A 19721-nucleotide genomic window follows, 5' to 3' on the forward strand; every position below is an offset into this window, starting at 1 on the left:
CTCTGGTCTCAGCAGTTATGTCATCTCTTCTGGAAATCCCCCATTTACTCACAGGATAGAGAAACTGTCCATCTATAAATATATATATGACTGTTCTGACATGTTGAAGGTCAGAGGGAAAAGAGTTGTTCATGCAAAGTGTAGCCTTGTGGGCAAGAAATATATATATATAGCAGCATCTACTGTGTGTAATACGTACTTATATAAGATACAGAGTTAAATAACTATATTAGCTATAGATGAAAGGGTGGGTATTCATGTTGTGCTGTGAAACACCATTTGCCTTCAAAATATGAAGTACTCATATGTTCTTAATAGAGATATATAATAATCTACTATACTGTTTTCCAGTCATTAATGATTTTGATTTTGAGTGAGAACAGATCTTCAAAACATTTAGGACCTCATTGAGAGTCGGACACAAAGTCCGTTTAAGAAGTGTAGGAGTGGGTGTGTCACAGCTTTGTAGGGTATTACGAGTGGCAAGCAACCCCAGTTGCGTCCCACTCTTAATACCCTATGGAGATGCGAGCAGTTTCTGCAGCTAGCTAACCGCTTGCGCCACCTAATTCCTGCTGCACAGCTTTAGCCCGTGTGTTGCGTCTGCGCCTCACTGCAACTAGGATGTATTTACATGGTCACAACTTCACAATTCCGTGTTCCTCCCATTCTCTCGTACTGAGTCGCAAGCTGGCGCAAGTGTTAATTGCGTCCAAGATGCAGGCGGATTTGGTGCTTTCTGCACATGCGTGATAGTGTTTTTTTGTTGGATGCGCCTAAAACGGACTTTGCGTCCGACTCTAAATGAGGTCCATAAAGATCAAGCCTCCTCTTGAGATCTATCATCACCATCATCATTTATTTATATAGCGCCAACATATTCCATAGCGCTTTGAGAGACATTGACTGACTCCATCTTTCCATACTGTTTTTACACTCTTTGGCATTTTTTCATATTTATTTTTATTGTCATGGATCAGGGTATTAAATATAGGTTTATTTGGAAATTCTTACAACTGAACAATAAATAACAATAAATATACTCTGTAATGTACAATGCATTGACCTAGATAAAAGCATTCAGCCTACAGAGTCTGGCTTATATCTATAATATAAAAGCCTAGTGGTGTGTGTTAGTCTGTGTGTGTGTGGAAAAAAAAAAACCAAGCTGCAGCGCCACCTGCTGGGCGGAGTTATACACTGACCTACTAAATTCTTAGTGTGTGTGTGGAAAAAAAAACCTCAGAAAGGGCTGAAATTTGGTATACTACGATGTTTTTAATTTGTTAATTTAATTTGTTAATTGTTAAAAGTGTTTATAAAGATTTTAAAAATATATATATATATTTCTTGAAGGAGAAGTGACAGTTGGGAGTGGTTGGTAGTTGCCTGGGGTGACAGTTGGGAGTGGTTGGTGGTTGCCGGGGCTGACAGTTGGGAGTGGCTGGTGGTTGCCGGGGGTGACAGAGCGAGAGGAGTGTGATACTCAGGACCGCTGAAAGAGATCCCTGTGTCTGGATAGACATCTGGATAGATGTGGCGATAAAGATGAAGGATGAGGTGATGGAGAAAAATTATGAGGTGGTGACATGTGGACAAAACCATGTTAAAGGGCGCTTGCGTCGGGAAGTAACGCTCTTCCCCTGAGAAGGCCTGGGCTATGGCCCAAATGCATGACAAGAACCTTTTTAACACCTTAAGTAGCTTGATTTGACTAGAATGCATGAGTATCATGCACGGGTTAACTTGTGAGCACATATGAGTCTAAGAAATTGCATTCTATCATGTTAATCTTTAATATCATGTTAGAATGGAGTTTGTCATGTAAACAGAGAACTTCCATGAGTGCTGCATGCTAACTTTCAGAACAAAGACTACAAAATAACAAATTTGAATACATTTCCGATTTTCACCACTTCTTTTGCAAACTGATAACTTTTTAAATTTTTTGGCGGAAAGCATAATTTACTGTTCACAATGTTTTAAGACTAGATTTTTTGTGTTATAATGCTATTATTTGGTGGAGAGAATTTGGTGTGGTGTGTGTGTGTGTGTGTGTGTGTGTGTGTGTGTGTGTGTGTATATGTGTGTGCATTTTTTTTAAAGAAAGTTAAAAAACATTTTACATTTTTTTGTTTTTTGTAAAATCTCCTCCATTGTAAAGACTGCAATTTCACAATGCTGCACATGGGAACTATAATTATCTTATGGATATACTGTCAGTGATTTTACAAGTAAGGCACAATATGGTTGACTTTCCTCTGATTTACATTTTTTTCTGCGAGCAGGATGACAATGGGTCATATTTGTGGGATACATTTGTGGCTAGGTAGTGCTTTGGGGGCTCGCTGTAACATATTTCACCCTAGAACCACAGACATTAAAAAGGTTAATCAGGTAGGTGGGCTCGGCTGAATGTGTTTGCTAGTGGACGGTGTCTGCATCCTCTGGTCACACAGTGAGAAACAGCTGCAGAGGGACGGAAGATCCCAGTCTCCTTCCCCAGCAACATGAGCTTCCTCTTCAGTAGTCGATCGTCAAAAACATTTAAACCCAAGAAGAACATCTCAGAGCGATCTCATCAGTATGAGCTCTTGAATCATGCAGAGGCCACACTTGGCAGTGGGAATCTCAGGCAGACTGTGTTGTTGCCAGAAGTAGAGGATCTCAATGAATGGATTGCTGTTAATACTGTGGATTTCTTTAATCAGGTCAACATGTCATATGGAACAATCACTGAATTCCCTACAGAGACCAGCTGCTGAATGATGTCAGCTGGGCCCAGGTATGAGTACCATTGGGCAGATGGCACCAACATGAAAAAGCCCATCAAATGTTCTGCCCCCAAGCACATTGATTATCTAATGACCTGAGTCCAGGACTTGCTAGATGACAAGACTCTGTTCCCCTCAAAGATTGGTGTCCCTTTCCCCAAAAACTTCATATCTGTGGCAAAGACCAAATTTAAGCGCTTGTTCTGTGTGTACACCGACATCTGCTACCAGCACTTTGACTCTGTTATGCAGCTACAGGAAGAAGCACATCTCAACATGTCATTCAAACATTTAATTTTCTTATTACAGGAATTTAATCTGATTGACCGCCAAGAGCTGGCTCCCTTCAAGAACTGATCAAAATGCTGGGATCCAAAGATAGATAAATGGTAGCACAGAAATGGGAGAACGGTCTCCTCACAGCACACACCATCTACAGCTCAAACCTTTGTCATATAGCCATTGGCTACCTGAAGGGAAGCCCACTGTCACGGCTCTCTGGTATATTCCACAATATTATTGCACAGAAACAGTGATGATAGTAAACTTAAATATTTATTGAAGTACAGTCTCCCACCTACCCCCCTCCCACTACTGCCCTCCTTCCTGTCCCCTCCTACCTCCCTCCTCGTCATTCTCCTCTCCCACCTCTCTTCTCCGTTCTCCCCCTCTCCTCCTACCCTAGTGTCTCTCTTTCCGTCCTACCCTCCCCTTAGATTGTACGCTCCTTCGAGCAGGGCCTCCTCTCCTCCTGTTCTCCACCACCTTAACTCTGCTCTCCAGCTCCTTGTCTCTTCCGTGAGCTCCTCCTGCCCTTTTACCCATCTCTCTACCCCGCTGGGGGCTCTCACCTCTCATCTAGCTGTACTTTGAGCTTCCAAGTTACTGTGCTTTTTTGTTAACTGTACCGTGCTGTCTCACCCTGTATTGTATTTCTGTCTGTCCCTGTACGGCACTACGGATACATAGTGGCGCCCTATAAGTAAAAATTAATAATAATAATAATATAGGCAGGGTTGGATCTCAGTGGCTGAAGAGCCAGGCAAGGCAGCTGAGTGAGGACACACAATCCACATAGCGGTCACTAGTGGGGAAAACACAGAACTGCACCTGTAGGGAAAAAGCATAAGGCCATAACACCCCTTACCACTGAAAAGGGGAGAAGGTCGTCACTGGACGCCTTACCTTTTACATAGAGATTGCCTTGTGCTATTTTTGTATGAACTTCTTTTTTAAAGAGATGCTTTAAAGGAACACTTTACTGAATGTGCAGTAAGCCACACCTGACTTTCTGATGGGGGCGGGGGATTCTTATGTTCCACTTTTTTTAAGCTGTTTGCCTCAGTAATCAACAAACGGACGGAGACTTTGTATACCACTTGCTTTTGCTTCATTCTGCATCTGCTGTGCTCTGCTTTGTGCAACTTTTGTGCAACTCTTGAAGGGTTTGTATATATCAATGATATATATATATATATATATATATATATATATATATACTTATTTTTTCTCTTCAAGTTACTTATCCATGATTTTAAATGGACTCCGTTCTGTATTCCTCAAGTAATGAAGAGCTGAAATGCAGTTTTGAAATGAACTATTGCTTACATTTTTTTTTTAACAGGACAGATTCCCAATTGGAGAAATGTGTCCTCTTCTGTGGCATCCACTGTTGTACTTGTGTTTACGGATATACATGAATCAGTTAATGTTCTCCTGAAATGGGCACTTACCCATGGTGCTCTGTCAAAACCTGTATTTTACTGACCTTTTAGAACCACATCTGAAGCTGACAAAATGTAAAGTCTATTAGTCATAATTTCAAGTAAACTCCCCCCCTGTCACATTTATTTTCTTTTTCAGAAATTTTGAGAAGTTATCAGGAAATTGAAGTGATTTTACTTGTGTACTGTTTTGAGTGAGCAATAAAAATGATACGTACATTGAGCATGGGACCCCTTTAGCAGTGCGATTAATGTGGAGGGGGAGTTTGGGAAAAGTGGGGGCATTGCCAGGGAGAATTTTAGGGTCTTCACATTGCAAAGTTTGTTCGTACAGCTTATGGATCATGCATACATTTTCACCGGTTGCATGACAAAATCTATTTTAAATGCTTAGGGGGGGTATTCAATTGTTAGCGAGATCCCCGGAAAACGAGCGCTCTAAAAATATTAGCGTTAATACGGTAATTACTCGCTAAATTTCATCTCGCAGCTCCCTGAGCTGCGAGATGAAATTCAGCGAGTAAACTACCGTATTAACGGTATTTACGTGCATATTACCGTATTAACGCTAATATTTTTTGAGCGCTCATTTTTCCGGGGATCTCGCTAACAATTGAATACCCCCCTTAAAGTATATTCTTAGTGTGTTAAGTGGGTTTTTGTGTATAGTGAACTGTAGTTTTTCCTCTGATTTTAGGTGTACTTCTAACTTTGCTTCAGATCCTTCCTGAAATTCTGAAGACCAGATATAATAGGTGCATAATTATGTAAACTGCTAGATAAGGGCTCATTCCATGCAACAGTACCACTTGAGGATCTGCATGTGTGCAAACTGTAGTGATTAGGAATTGTAATGCAGTGTATAAGCACATTTACACACCACCTTTCACTTGGAATTCACATCTTTCCACCTGTGTCTCTAGTCTCTCTCTCCCCATCTTCAAGAGTTAACATTACATAGTGGAAATGCATTCTTTGTTATTGGAATCCAAGATTGCTCATGGATTCCATTTCTGCCGATTGATCAGTTATAGACCTGTTGGTGTGGTGAATGGGAAACGATGCATGCATGAGGTGAACATACTTTTTTAGATGGTTTATCCTCAATGTCTGGTATACGTTCGACTGTGGAGTGGCTTGTGGGCCAGTTTATAGGATACAAACAATAAGACAGATTGAGAGTACTGTTGGTGCCTCTTGCCCTTGGCAAAATTACTAGGATGCTCCCCCTGTTGTTTGTATTAATAATTTCTTGATGAACCATATCATTTTTGTGTGTTTAAAAAATGACTGACTGTTTAATCAGTGCATTGCCAGAGGTGGCTGTTAGAAATGCCCTCTTTAAATTTCCCACTGCTCTGTGACATCACTAATTTATTCACGTAATCAGTGCATGAAATTGGCGCAGATGTATATTAAAAGATGTGAAGGTGATGGGTGCAGGATGTACATTGGAGGATGTCACGGGGGGGTGACCAGGGGCAGAGATAGATGTAGAATCTTGGTGCACTGGGAACAGTTGGAGGAGTTTTAGGGAAAACAGGAGCCTATTTGGTGCTTTCCGCTGACAGTAAGTGCACCAAGTAGAGAGGAAGCACATCAATGTCAGAAAGTAGTGGAGAAGAGGTCCTGAATCCATATGGTGACAGAGATGAATGCTGTGAACTGGTACTCAGGCTGGATCACAAGGCCCCCCAAGCTGGAATGGCGTTGGTTGCGCCATGTGGAACATGGTCAGAAAAGAAGTCTAAAAACCTGGAAACATAAAGCTGAACATCCATGTCTGGGAAATGAGATGAGCTGTCACCCTTTATGCACACAGCTCCTTTGTCAGGAGGCTTTCCAAGATAGCCACTCTGCTCCTTCCAAAAACTACATCATCATGCCAGCTGAAGTGGAGGGGGTAAGGAGGGGGTAAGGAGGCTGGTGGCTTATTTGACAAGACCAGGACATCTGTGATCCCTTTATAGCTAAACTGAGCTTCTGTCACCACCACTACAACTACCCTACACCCTGCACAGGGAGCATATGAGCAGGCAGTAGCAATCACAGTCTAAACATTCAGCACATGACTCCAGATGAACAGATCCTGCTTGGACAAATGTGCCTTATACAACAGTATGTCCTTAAGTTTGTACTAGGTAGCAATCAATCTACAGTTAAGCCTTAACAAAAAGAAGAATTTGACAAAAAGTAGCTGACATCAGCTTGACCCTTATATTTGATGCCTTGATGCCTGTTTGCACTCACACAAAACTAGTTCATTTCTAACTGAGTGCTAAATAAAAAGACTTAAATTGCAAGAATACAAATCAGTTGTATTATTTATTGTGTCTGAACTTAGTATGACATTGCTCAATATTTTCATCTGGATGTAGAGGGCTTGCAAGAAAAATGTGAAAGTGAAAGTCTAGTTTTTATTTGCAAAATATTTATGTGCACACAGTGTATGTGTTACACTTCAATAACTGTTCAGATTATTATCTTATGTGAACATGTAAAAGGAAGTAAGATGCATTTTTTTGTTTTGTTTTTGAATTGAATTATTTTGTATTTGGGAACATCTGAAGATTTAATATATATACTTTGTGCCAAGTGTTCACAGGCAGCGGGCATGTGAAAGAAAAATTGGTGGGCAGGCATTTGCATGTGAAAGAAAAGCTGGTGGGTAGGAGGTAGCATGTTATAAAAAAAAACCTCTAGAGCATTTGAAGGAAAAGCTGGTGGGAAGGGGCATTTAGAGGTCCAGTCCTATCAATAAAATAAAAACAATTAAAAGTAAACAGGTAACATATTAAATAAAGACAGTCCCAATGGTACCTTACTTCCATTCCTGATTAAAGGCAGAAATGAGGCTCAAAAGAACAATATATTAAGAGGAAAAAGGAAAAGTTTAAATTAATTACCAGGGTGGTCCAAAAGTACTGGTAGGCAGCATTTGCACTTCCCAAAAGTGGAATGTGGGGGCATACACCTAGATTTGCGCAAAACTATATGAGCTGTACTTCAAATATAAAGTAAATGAGGTCACATGTTTCTGTTCCCTTTTTACCCTGCTACAGAACTCTGCCTTGATTTCACTATTCGATGGTGCTGACAGGAATCAACTCAACAGATCCCTTTAATGTTTCACACATAACAAAACAAAAATACAATATTTACCTAATGTAACTTTATGTTGTTAGCTAACTTGTAATAATGCATTCCCTATTGAACTTATTGTATTCCCTACTGAACGTCAGTATCCTACACTGTCATGTCTAGCAGAGTACTACGCGCAGAGAGTTACCCTCACCCAAAACTGTTAGCACAAATAAGCCCAAATATGCAGACAATTATGGTCTCAATTACTGTCATTGCACTAGCAGTAACTAAGAAGTTGTATGCTCATTGCAGCTAATATTTTTTCATATGCAATTTCAAAGCACATTAATAAAAAATGGTTATTTATTTTTGGAGACTGCCCTGAATTCAAGATGAATATCCAAGGCCATCATTTAACCAAATGATACAGGAGAGAAATGTAATGCTATTTTTATATTTTACTTTATTTTTTTTTATTGAGTTTATAAAGTAATACAAAACACACAAACACCAATGGTTACTGGATACAATCAATAATATCAAAAAGTTGTCCAATCAACATTGCCGACATGTAACAAAAACACTATAAAGAGACATGACATATAGCAGAAATAGATAGGGAGGGGGGAGAGACATATTTAGAGATAAACAGCATGTCAAAAAGGCACTAATGCAATTATTTTTAATTATTTTTTAATCTCTATTCAGCACACAACTTAAACAGATGAATGGCCTCGGTTATCAGATATAAATAAACACTTGACAATTGGTAAATTGGTAGAGAAGCCCACGAGCCTCCTCTCCAAAATAATAAACAGTGTGGATGTGGTATGGAATTATAGCAGCATTAGTAATATGCATCACTATCTAGACACCCACGCTACAGTTTAACATAACACATGAACAACCCTCCTTATCGAATATTCCTGCACCAACTAATCACAGAATGGGATAATAATAGCTGTGATAACCACTTACATTAATGGCAAAGCAAAATAAACCATACTTTGCACTTACCACTGTTTTAAAAGACAATTATATGGCAGTGCAACTGTGCCTAAAATACCTTATTATTAGTATATTGTTTTGTCCTTGTTTGAATTAAGCTTTTCCTAACTTTACAGTGTTATTTCATTAAGAAATATGATAATCCTGTCGGGTGGGGGATTTAAAGAATTGAACAGATGATATGAGTGTCCTGAGATCAACAGCAGAATTTTGAAGTTTGTATACACTGAGCTGTTCTGACCAGATATGAATGTTAGAACGGAACAATCATGCTTGTTGTTCCTGTTTAATAAACCACTTAACCTTGCTGATAATTAACTGATTGTCATTTTTATAGCCGCTAGGGATATTAATATGTATAAAATATTTTTCTTTGTTTCGCAGGAATGACGAAAATAAAGCCTCCCTTCGGCCTGGCAATACATAATTAAAGGGTTTAAATTTCTAGTACCACTTCTCATTGAATGCGTTTTCTGGTAATTTAACTGTGAAGTCAAATGTTGGATTCTTAAGAGTATTTAAAAGTAAGATGGCAAAAATACCCAAATTCTTTTTGTAAGCATCTGAGACATGGGTGGAGTTGCAGACATAATAAGTGCTTCCAGAAGTAATACAATAATTGACTAGGTTATTAAACTGGTTCTAAAGAAATATCTAATAACAAATGCAACAGTGTACAATATTTGTCATCTCTGTCATCTCTTATATACATCTGTCTGTATATTCACATATCCACATATTGTACCATTTGGATAAAAGCTCTACAGATAAAGAGAAAAGCAGTTTTCAGGCTTCTGGGAAATCTAGTAGATTACACAAAGCAACCAGCACCAGAATACTGCGTGTAGCCCCAGGTCTAAAGCAGCAGTGATCTGGGGCTGAGTTATGACAATGTATTTATTTGATACAAATAGCATGGTATATGGATGGAATAGTGGAGGTTTATTGCTGTGTGGAGGTGGATAAATAGGAAAGTGTCAGCTAGAGGCAGTCGGGAGCATAACATTTTCCACGTTTACAGTACCTCATCCATGCCGACTTTAAAAAATTTCTCATGTATACTAAACAATAATAGCAAACAGTAAATGTATGTGAGCAATAGACAATATATTTCCATGTAGAATATAGTGGGTTAAAAAGTCGACATCTGGTGAAACAGAAACCTCAGTAAATGACATCTCCTTGGATCACACTTATATTCTCTCAAATACATCTGCTCTCTGTTTTTCAGAAACACCAGGGGGTTGAAAAGTGTAGAAAGGGATATAGCAACTGGGAGTCTGCTTCTTAAACTGTAACTAGACAATGATGTTGGAAGACAGACAGCTACCTCCATTCAATATCGCAACCACATTCCCACCAGAGGGTCATCATGGGGCTAAGGAAGCACAAAATTCCACCACTAGAAACAACTAGAAACAGCGCCACCTAGAGTCTTATCACACAATATTTACATGATTTTGCTTCTTCAAGTTCTACCTTTTCAAGAGACTAAACCAGAAATCATTGTTTCAGTATTATCAAGTATGTTAAGTATATATGTTAATTATTGAATTGAGGTGTCAATCAGACCCATTGCCAGAGGTGTATAAAATCAAGCACCTGGCCCTGCAGTCTCCATTTGAAATATTTGTGATACAAAAAGGGTCGTTCTGAAGAGCTCAGGGACTTCCACCGTGGTACTGTGATAGGATGCCACCTATGCAATAAGACAGTTTGTGAAATTTCATCCCTGCTGGATATTCCATGGTCAACTGTAAGTAATATTATTAGAAAATGGAAGCGTTTAGGAACAGCAGCAGCTCAGTCATGAAGTGGAAGACCGCGTAAAATCACAGAGCGTGGTCAACATCTGCTGAGGCGCATCATAGGCAAACCGAGGGGGGGGGGGGGTTCCTAGTGCCTGGAAACACCCCTCCAAGCCTGGGGCACTGTATAATTGAGGTGACGGGACCCTTTCCCAGCTTCATACAGCTCTGCTTGAAAAAGGAGAGCAGCGTGCACCTAACAGTAGTCCACGCAGCATTGCCCATGTATATTATGGGGATAGGAAGAGTTGGAGAGCAGTCAAGCACTGTCTAAAATTATAGCCATGCCCCTATGCAGGCTGGTCCCGCCCACTGGCGGCGTGATGTGGAAACCCCCTTGTAAAAATCATGCGTTTGCCCCTGCGCATGGTGCATAAAAGTTGCCAACACTCTGCTGATTCCCTAGTTGAAGAGTTCCAAACTTCCACTGGTATTAATGTAAACACAAAAACTGTGTGGCGGGAGCTTAATGGAATGGGTTTCCATGGCCGAACAGCTGCATGCAAGCCTCACATCACTAAGACCTATGCCAAGCATCGGATGGAGTGGTGTAAAGCACACAGACACTGGACTGTGGAGCAGTGGCAATATGTTCTGTGGAGTGATGGATCATGCTTCTCTGTTTGGCAGTCAGATGGGTGAGTTGGGTGAGATGGGTTTGGTGAATGCCAGGAGAACGTTACCTCCCTGACTGCATTATGCCAACTGTGAAGTTTGGAGGAGGTGGGATAATGGTATGGGGCTGTTTTTCAGGGTTTGAGTAGACTCCTTATCTTCAGTGAAGGGCAATCTTAATGCTTCATCATACCAAGTCATTTTGGACAATGCTACGCTTCCAACTTTGTGGCAACAGTTTGGGGAAGGCCCTTATCTATTCTAACATGACTGTACCCCAGTGCACAAAGCAAGGACTACAAAGACATGGTTTGATGAGTTTGTTATGGAAAAACAAATTCCCACAGAAACACTCCAACATCCTGTGGGAAGCCATCCAAGAAGAGTGGAAGCTGTTATAGATATATATATATAGATATATATATAGATATATATATATATATATATATATATATGTGTGTGTATTTATATATATATATATATATATATATATATATATATATATATATATATATATGTATATATTAGAGATGGGCGGGTCCGGTTCCCCGAGAATCAAATCCATCCGAATATCGCCTATCCGAGTACCGAGCCGAGTAGCTCGGTACTCTCCCACCCACTCCGAATCCAAATCGAGGCCGAACATCATCGTGACGTCGTCGGATCTCGGGGCTCGGTTCTCGCTATACTTCAAGATTATAAATACACGCCTCCACAGCAATCCATCGCCATTTGACAGAGGGAGAGAGCAGGGTGTAGTCACAGGCTGATTAGAGCAGGGACAGAGAATACAATATTCTTTTTCCAATTGAGCTATCAAAAATCGCTAGAGAAGAGAGGAGGATAGAGGAGTTGTTTTTTTTTCAATATTAGGCACTCCCCAGTGCTTTTGGGGTGTTTCCCATAATTGTGCATAAATATTTCTGGCTGGGAAAATTACTATGTGTCAGCAGTATCTACCAAATACTTTTTAGCACTCCCCAGTGCTTTTGGGGTGTCCCCCATAATTGTGCATAAATATTTCTGGCTGGGAAAATTACTATCTGTCAGCAGTATCTACCAAATACTTTTTAGCACTCCCCAATGCTTTTGGGGTGTCCCCCATAATTGTGCATAAATATTTCTGGCTGTGAAAATCACTATCTGTCAGCAGTATCTACCAAATACTTTTTAGCACTACAAGTGCTTTGGGCTCAGAATGGATTCAAAGCAGTCCACATATGAGCAGAATGAGCAACCAGGTTCTGTCACCAGTCCTGATGTTAGTGTTCCCAGTACGTCATCTGGGCAAGGCGATGTCAAACTACACAGTGTTTCGAAATCAGTCCAAAAAACACACACCAAATTTTTTTTTACTGTGTTGAAGCGAAAAAGAAGTGTAACTGAGGAAAAGTTAAGTGCCGATAAAAAAAAAAATGCCAACATGCCATTCTATACACGCAGTGGCAAAGAGAGAATGAGGCCTTCACCTTTGTCTATTAGTGGCAGATCTAAAAATGTTACGGAGCCTACAAGTGGTGCACAACTACTGTTACAGGTCAAATCCGAGCTGCAAGATAACAGTAAGGCATTAGAGGATAATGTTTGCTCTGAATCAGAAATGACACCAATCCCTGTGGAGAGTCCATCCAACAGTGGGATGTCTAATCGTGAGCATTCTGTTAGTGTACCTGTAAAGGAGGGCCTTTTCAGCAGTTCTGCTGATGTGTGCCTGAACAGCCCGAGTGTAGCTGGTGATACACAAATTGAGGATGCCACTTTGGAATTAGAAGAGGATGATGGGAAGATTTGTGTAGGCGACGAGGGCGCTATTGATGATGTGGATGATTAGGATGCAGACAGATACCAAACGGCCTTTGTCCATTTCTTTTAATATTCTAATTCTACAGTCTATGCAGGCTGCTTCTTTTCTGTTTTAATACAAGTGGATGGGGGGGGGGGGGGTCTGATGCAGACAGATACCAAACTGCCTTGGTCCATTTATATTTTATATTGTTCAGTCTATCCAGGCTTCTTTTTTTTCTATTTTACTCCTAGTGGAGAGGGGATCTGATGTAGACAGATACCAAACTACCTTGGTCCATTTATTTTTTATATTGTTCAGTCTATCCAGGCTGCTTTTTTTCTATACAACTACAAGTGGAGGGCAGGGGGAGGGGGGGGGGGCTATAGAGACAGAAACCAAACTGCCTTTGCCCATTTCTTTAGATATTTAACTATAAGTGTAGGGTGTAATATACACCCAAAGACGATGGCTGCATTGCCAATATGCATAGATGGAGAGGAAGACAATCTGGTTTGTGTGTAGAATTAATGAATGCCTACCTACCAGGAATTAAACTGTTTTTTGGCTAATTTATTAGCTTTACAATTACATTACTTATCCAAGAAACAGGTGGAGCACTAAATTTGGTTATTTTATGCCCAAAAACATTGATTTTCCAACAAAATAGCAAAACAAAACCAAACAAAACCAAAACCAAAACACGCAATGGCGGTTTTGCAAAACCAAAACACGAAGGTAATCCAGATCCAAAACCGAATACAAAACCAAAACACGGGGGTCAGTGACCATCTCTAGTATATATATAAATGTATATATATATATATATATATATATATATATATATAAGTTAACCCGTGCATGATACTCATGTATTCTAGTCAAATCAAGCTACTTAAGGTGTTAAAAAGGTTCTTGTCATGCATTTGGGCCTAGCCCAGGCCTCCTCAGGGGAAGAGCGTTACTTCCCGACGCAAGCGCCCTTTTTTAACGTGGTTTTGTCCACATGTCACCAACTCATCATTTTTCTCCATCACCTCATCCTTCATCTTCATCGCCACATCCTTCATCAAGCTACTTAAGGTGTTAAAAACTCCCCACTGTCACCCCCGGCAACCACCAACCACTCCCAACTGTCACTTCTCCTTCAAGAAATATATAGGTCAGTGTATAACTCTGCCCAGCAGGTGGCGCTGCAGCTTGTTTTGGTTTTTTTCACACACGCCACTAGGCATTTATATAGTAGATATATATATTTATCAACAATAGGTGAAAGTGGCGCTATTTCACAGTTGCAAGTTCAAACCAATATTGGTAACTACAAGGATAATTCAAAATATCAACAATATGTATCACATATAAGTACACACAGTCCTATGTTCCGGCAGCAGCCCAATTTCGTGTAGCCAGATGGTCAGTCCGGAATTTAAATAGATCTAGAATAAGAAAATAATAGGGCACCTCATGGTGTAGTAAAATTAAATCAACATAGCCAATCCAATAAGGTAATATGCGTACCAGGTGAAGGCTTAATCAAGGCTCATAAAGTATGGACATCAAATTGGTACGCTGGATCTTCCGTCTGGGTCTCCCAACATATGCAAAAATATGGAAATCAGTAATAGTATAGTATGCCAGAAAAACTTATTCACCCAGTGTAAAATTCACTGATAACGCATAGAAAACACCAGTGGTTAAATCACACGAAATCCGTGTTTATGGCACATCAATTGGTATTACACGTACCAGAAAACAGAATAAAAGAGCTTATCTGTAACTTGATATCAGCAGAGGGCTTCAGCATACATCTCTTTACTATTTTTCAGCCCAAACAGGCACCCTATTCTTCTCTTATTCTAGATATATACATTTATATATATATATATATATATATATATATATATCAATATTGTTTTATATAATACATGTACACTCGTATAATCTGATATAATTTATATTCTTAGAAACTGTGAATGGTGTTATAAGTATTAATTAGGAATATTGATTTATTAGAAAGAATAACAATATACTGTACCTTGTACATTTTTTCTTTTTTCTTTTTGTTTTTCTAATGATTTAATGGATTCATTTGAGACTTATGTTGTTATTATTATATGATTAGGTGATAAATTAGGTCATGTGACCATTATGTACCTTCACTGTGGGCATTGTCTGACATTTGTACAGATTAGCGATATTTGGTATTCTCCGGTCATGTGATAGTTTTGTTTACTATCAGCAATTACTAGCTTTTTCTACGCATGTGCTAAATAGCGTGAGTCATCGGAAGTGCGCAGGTGCAAAATGGCGCCGTGCACTTTATCAAAGACTGCAATTCGGACAGATGTGTGACTATTTCCTCCTGATCAAGTCTAACCTTTAATAGACGAAACAAGTTGAGGATGTTCATATACCACTGTAATATCAGGGAAACTTTGCCTGGAACTATTTTTCACTAAGTTGTAAGTAGACTGGTGTGCCTAAACCCGGGTGTCACTCACCGGTCCGTGAGTGCCTCTGCGCTAGTGCATGGTTCTCTAGCCTTCCTGCCGGCGCCTGTCCTGAACCGCGGCCGTGCGCCATCTTGATGCACTGCGCATGCGCAGCGTCCAAGAACTTATGACCTTTGCTTTTAATCTCATTGGTGGATCAGGCACCTCTCCCTATTTAAGGCACGTGTGCTCATTACCTCGTCGCCTGATCTTGAGTCTCATTCCCTGTGAGTCTCTGAAGGTATCTCCTGTGTCCTGCTAGTGTCTTCAGCTTCCTGCTGATTACCTGTGCTACTCATCGGTGGTTTCCATACCCGCTACTGATTCCTGTATCCTACTCGTGTCCTCAGCTGGCTTCTGGATTACCTGCTCAGCTCATCAGCAGTTCTCATACCCGCTACAGACTCCTGTATCCTGCTCGTGTCCTCAGCTGGCTTCTGAATACCTGCTCTGCTCACCTGCAGTTCCCATACCCGTTACAGCTGTTCAGCGCCCCTGCTGTGCCTGCATATCCTCGTGGACAAGCTTCTCTACTCATCAGCGGTATGCTTACTTGTTATTGACTATCAACTGTTACTTTGCATATCCGCCTAGGACAAGCTTCTCTACTCAGCAGCGGTATCCATACCCGCTATAGACTATTTGTTGTTACGCTGCATATCAGTTTGGAACAAGCTTCTCTACTCAGCATATATGCATATCTGTGATTGACTATCAGTTATTATCCCGCATATCCGCTCTGTGCAAGCCTCTCTTCTCAGCAGTGGTATACATACCGTTATAGACTGTTAGCTGTAAACGCTGCATATCTGTTTGGAACAAGTTCTTCTGTGCTATCAGTGTCTTCATACCGTTATTGACTCTTTGCATGCCTCCACTCATCCGCACCTGAACTTCTCCTCACTTACTAGCAGTGGTACAACTTGCTGTACGCAGACCACTGACTTCTCCGCTACCTACCTGCACCTGGACAAGTCTTCTCACCATAGCAGTGGTACAACTTGCTGTACGCAGACCACTGACTTCCCCGCTACCTACCTGCACCTGGACAAGTCTTCTCACCATAGCAGTGGTACAACTTGCTGTACGCAGACCACTGACTTCCCCGCTACCTACCTGCACCTGGACAAGTCTTCTCACCATAGCAGTGGTACAACTTGCTGTACGCAGACCACTGACTTCCCCGCTACCTACCTGCACCTGGACAAGTCTTCTCACCATAGCAGTGGTACAACTTGCTATCCGCAGACCACTGGCTCTCCTGCTACCTTCCTTCACCTGCTTACGTCCAACCTGGTCTCCGTGGTTCAAACCTGCCTTTCCACTATAGATGCAAGTCGCTGACTCATCTACCAATATAGCTGCAAGTCGTTGACTCATTTACCAGTTTAGCTGCAAGTCACTGACTATCATCATTTCCATTGGCATCCTCTCTCCATCTGCTGTTATATACGTTCCACTATTCACCCTGCTGCCAGAGGACCGCTGTGCAAACTCCGCCTCTCTGGTAAGCATAGTCAACTGGTGAAATCCTGGGCAAGACTCCTAGTGCCTGTGACACCGAGATTCATCTTTGCCAGGACTCAACATACAGTGATATAATTCAGATAAGCCTATCTCTTTTTATGAAATGTGAGTGTGATATCTACTGTTTGTATGTGCATTCAATTTATGTACTAAAAAATACTACACCATGTTGTCTTTTATCTGACATCTTGTGTCCAAGAGCGACAGTGAATACGGGAAGACTTCGGGACTACACGCAGATAAGTCTTAAAGTTTTTATTTCTGGTATGCACATATACCTTTGTATGGATTTGGTGCATATGGTGTAAGCACAAGGGTCCATACACTTTTTCCTCCCTTATATGCTTATGATCACCCTTTCTCTGAGTTTGCTAGGAGATTGGGACTATCTTGGACTAAGTATACACGTGTAATATTCTATCTTCTGGTACGCATAATCCAGCTATTAAAGTATTGCTATTATTTTAACAATACTACACTATTGTGGCGCCCTAACCCTTCTCTTTTTATATATATATATATATATATATATATATATATATATATATATATATATTAATATTGTTTTATATAATCCATGTATAATCAGATATAATTTATATGCTTATAAACTGTGAATAGTGATATAGGTATTAATTAGGAATATTGATTTATTAGAAAGATTAATAATAGACTGTACATTGTAAGGATGAACTCATTATTTTCCAGTAGCTGCTGTCAATCTACAAACATGTGTTGTACATTACCAGGCAACTGCAACATATATACTGGCATAGGACATGCTACTGACATAACATGCCCAATATTCAATCATGTTGCAACATGTATGGATTTTAACACTTATTCAACCCAGAGATCTGACAATTGACTTCAATATGTATTTAGCATTTTATGGTATTTGGCATGTTGTTGTGGAAAATAAATAGACATACCTAATGTATGTGAGTCTCTGCTGACCCACAGAGATTTTTTTTGATCTAAGTAATGTTCTAAAACCTGTTCGCTGCTTAAATTGCACATCTCAAAATCTGTGAAATATGATACATCCACCACCACATTTATTGTCCTAAAATCGAATAGGAATAGGTAATTCTGTGAATGAGAACTCTGTATTTGAGAAGTATCTTACAGAATAAAATATGCAATTTGTGAATTAAAATGCAGGTGTAGAACGTAAGTTAGGTAGAAGCCCATTCTTGACTGGTTGTGTAGAGTCTGATAAGAACACATTCTGTTCTACCGGTGGAAAGACAAAGACAGGTGTCGTAAGTTGCCTGTTGACTTGTAGCGAAGTATCTTGTCCTTCTCATAAAGAACCCAGGTCCAAATATAATGATGGGTCAGATTTCTGAGATTTGAACTGGTGGAATTGACACCTCTTACAATTCAAACACAAGATAAAAATACAATTTCTATATTCAGTGCCTAGAGTTGTCAACAAATAATACTGTAGTGTTTCTTCAATATAATATAAGAGTGGGCTATTTTCTATATTTTTGAAAATATAACACACTAAAGGGGGAATTCAATTCAACCGCATTAAAAGTACCATATTAACGGAAAGAGGTTTACCACAGTGGTATTCTGGGGGGAACTGAATTCTCTCCTAAGGGGAGTCGGGGATCCCCGCCCATAGGGGGGAATTCAATTGGCTGCGTTACTGCCGTAAGTAATGTGACCTGCGCACTATTATTGATATTACGGTAATAGTGTGCTCTATTACCGTTAATACGGTTAATGCGGTAATACGGTAATATTTAACGCTGGTTTTTGCTCGCAGCTCAGGGAGCCTCGAGCATAAATCAGGGTTAAAATTGCCATATTAACGGTAATAGAATTACCACTGTGCTCAGCGCAGCCAAATTGAATTTCCGCCTAAGAGTTGAGTAAAAGTAAGAAATTATCCCACAAGGGCCATTGTCTGCCTGCAAGGCAGATAGGGATATGTTGTGATGATGAAAATGCCACCAACAAGCTACTCTCCCCTCAGTGGACTATGAGCGGGCAGGGGATGTCATAATGTGATTAGTTTCATCATATGCATTGTTCTGCCCTCCTGTCATTTTTGTATGTTTAAAGATTTTAATTACATGGGTCGCAAGTGCACATGCAAGGTGCAAAAAGCATTCCAATGGAATGAGACCGGATTTCTGGGGAGATATGGGATGGCAGAGAATTTTAGGTAGAATTTTGTGCACCCCATTATATCATTTAAATAATCAAATTCCACAAACTTTTTTTTTTGTGCTGTGATTCATAGAGGTGCCTGTGTTTATAATACATAATCAGTGTATTACTTTAAGAGACCAGATAAATATATCCATTTAATACTAATTTTTAAGAGTGTTTTAGTTTTTTAGTCTAAGATCACCAAACGCAAAAAAAACATATTGCTAAATATCCTGAAAACAAATCTGCCCTTTCTGTGTTCTTGTGCTACACATCTCCTGCTCCATCACCGGTTCCCATAAATTAGCGGTGGGGGACAGTGATGAGTACTATCTAAGCGACCTGTCTCTGTTCTTCTGAGGGTTTACAGACCCAGCACATGTGCAGTCAGCACATGTACATAAGCATTATCACTGGAACTAAAAGTCGAGAAGGAACTCCACTGTGCATATGCTGGTCCCTGCACATGGTCAGTACAGCAGAGAACGTGGCATCTGAAGCAGGTGACCAGACTCCCCATCATTTCCACTCCCCATAGCATTCACAGGAACTGCAACAGCATTGGTTACACCCCACACATTGCATATATCTAAAAAGTAATGTAAGAGATAAGTTAAAATTATAATATTTGTTATGGTGGTAGGCCTACATAAAAATACTAAATGCAGTAATATGATGAAACAAGTGACATGCTGCTGGCCCTGCAAATCTGCTGTAGAAAGGTTCAGGCCTATGTG

At 40.1% G+C, this 19721-nt stretch overlaps 1 pseudogene; it reads left to right on the top strand.

Annotated features, from left to right (window-relative positions):
• Positions 1-2510: 2510 nt before the first annotated feature.
• LOC142142769 (MOB kinase activator 1A pseudogene) lies at positions 2511-3160 on the top strand (annotated as a pseudogene).
• Positions 3161-19721: the final 16561 nt, after the last annotated feature.

The sequence above is a fragment of the Mixophyes fleayi genome, chromosome 3, assembly GCF_038048845.1.
Source record: "Mixophyes fleayi isolate aMixFle1 chromosome 3, aMixFle1.hap1, whole genome shotgun sequence".
NCBI classification, from domain to species: domain Eukaryota; kingdom Metazoa; phylum Chordata; class Amphibia; order Anura; family Limnodynastidae; genus Mixophyes; species Mixophyes fleayi.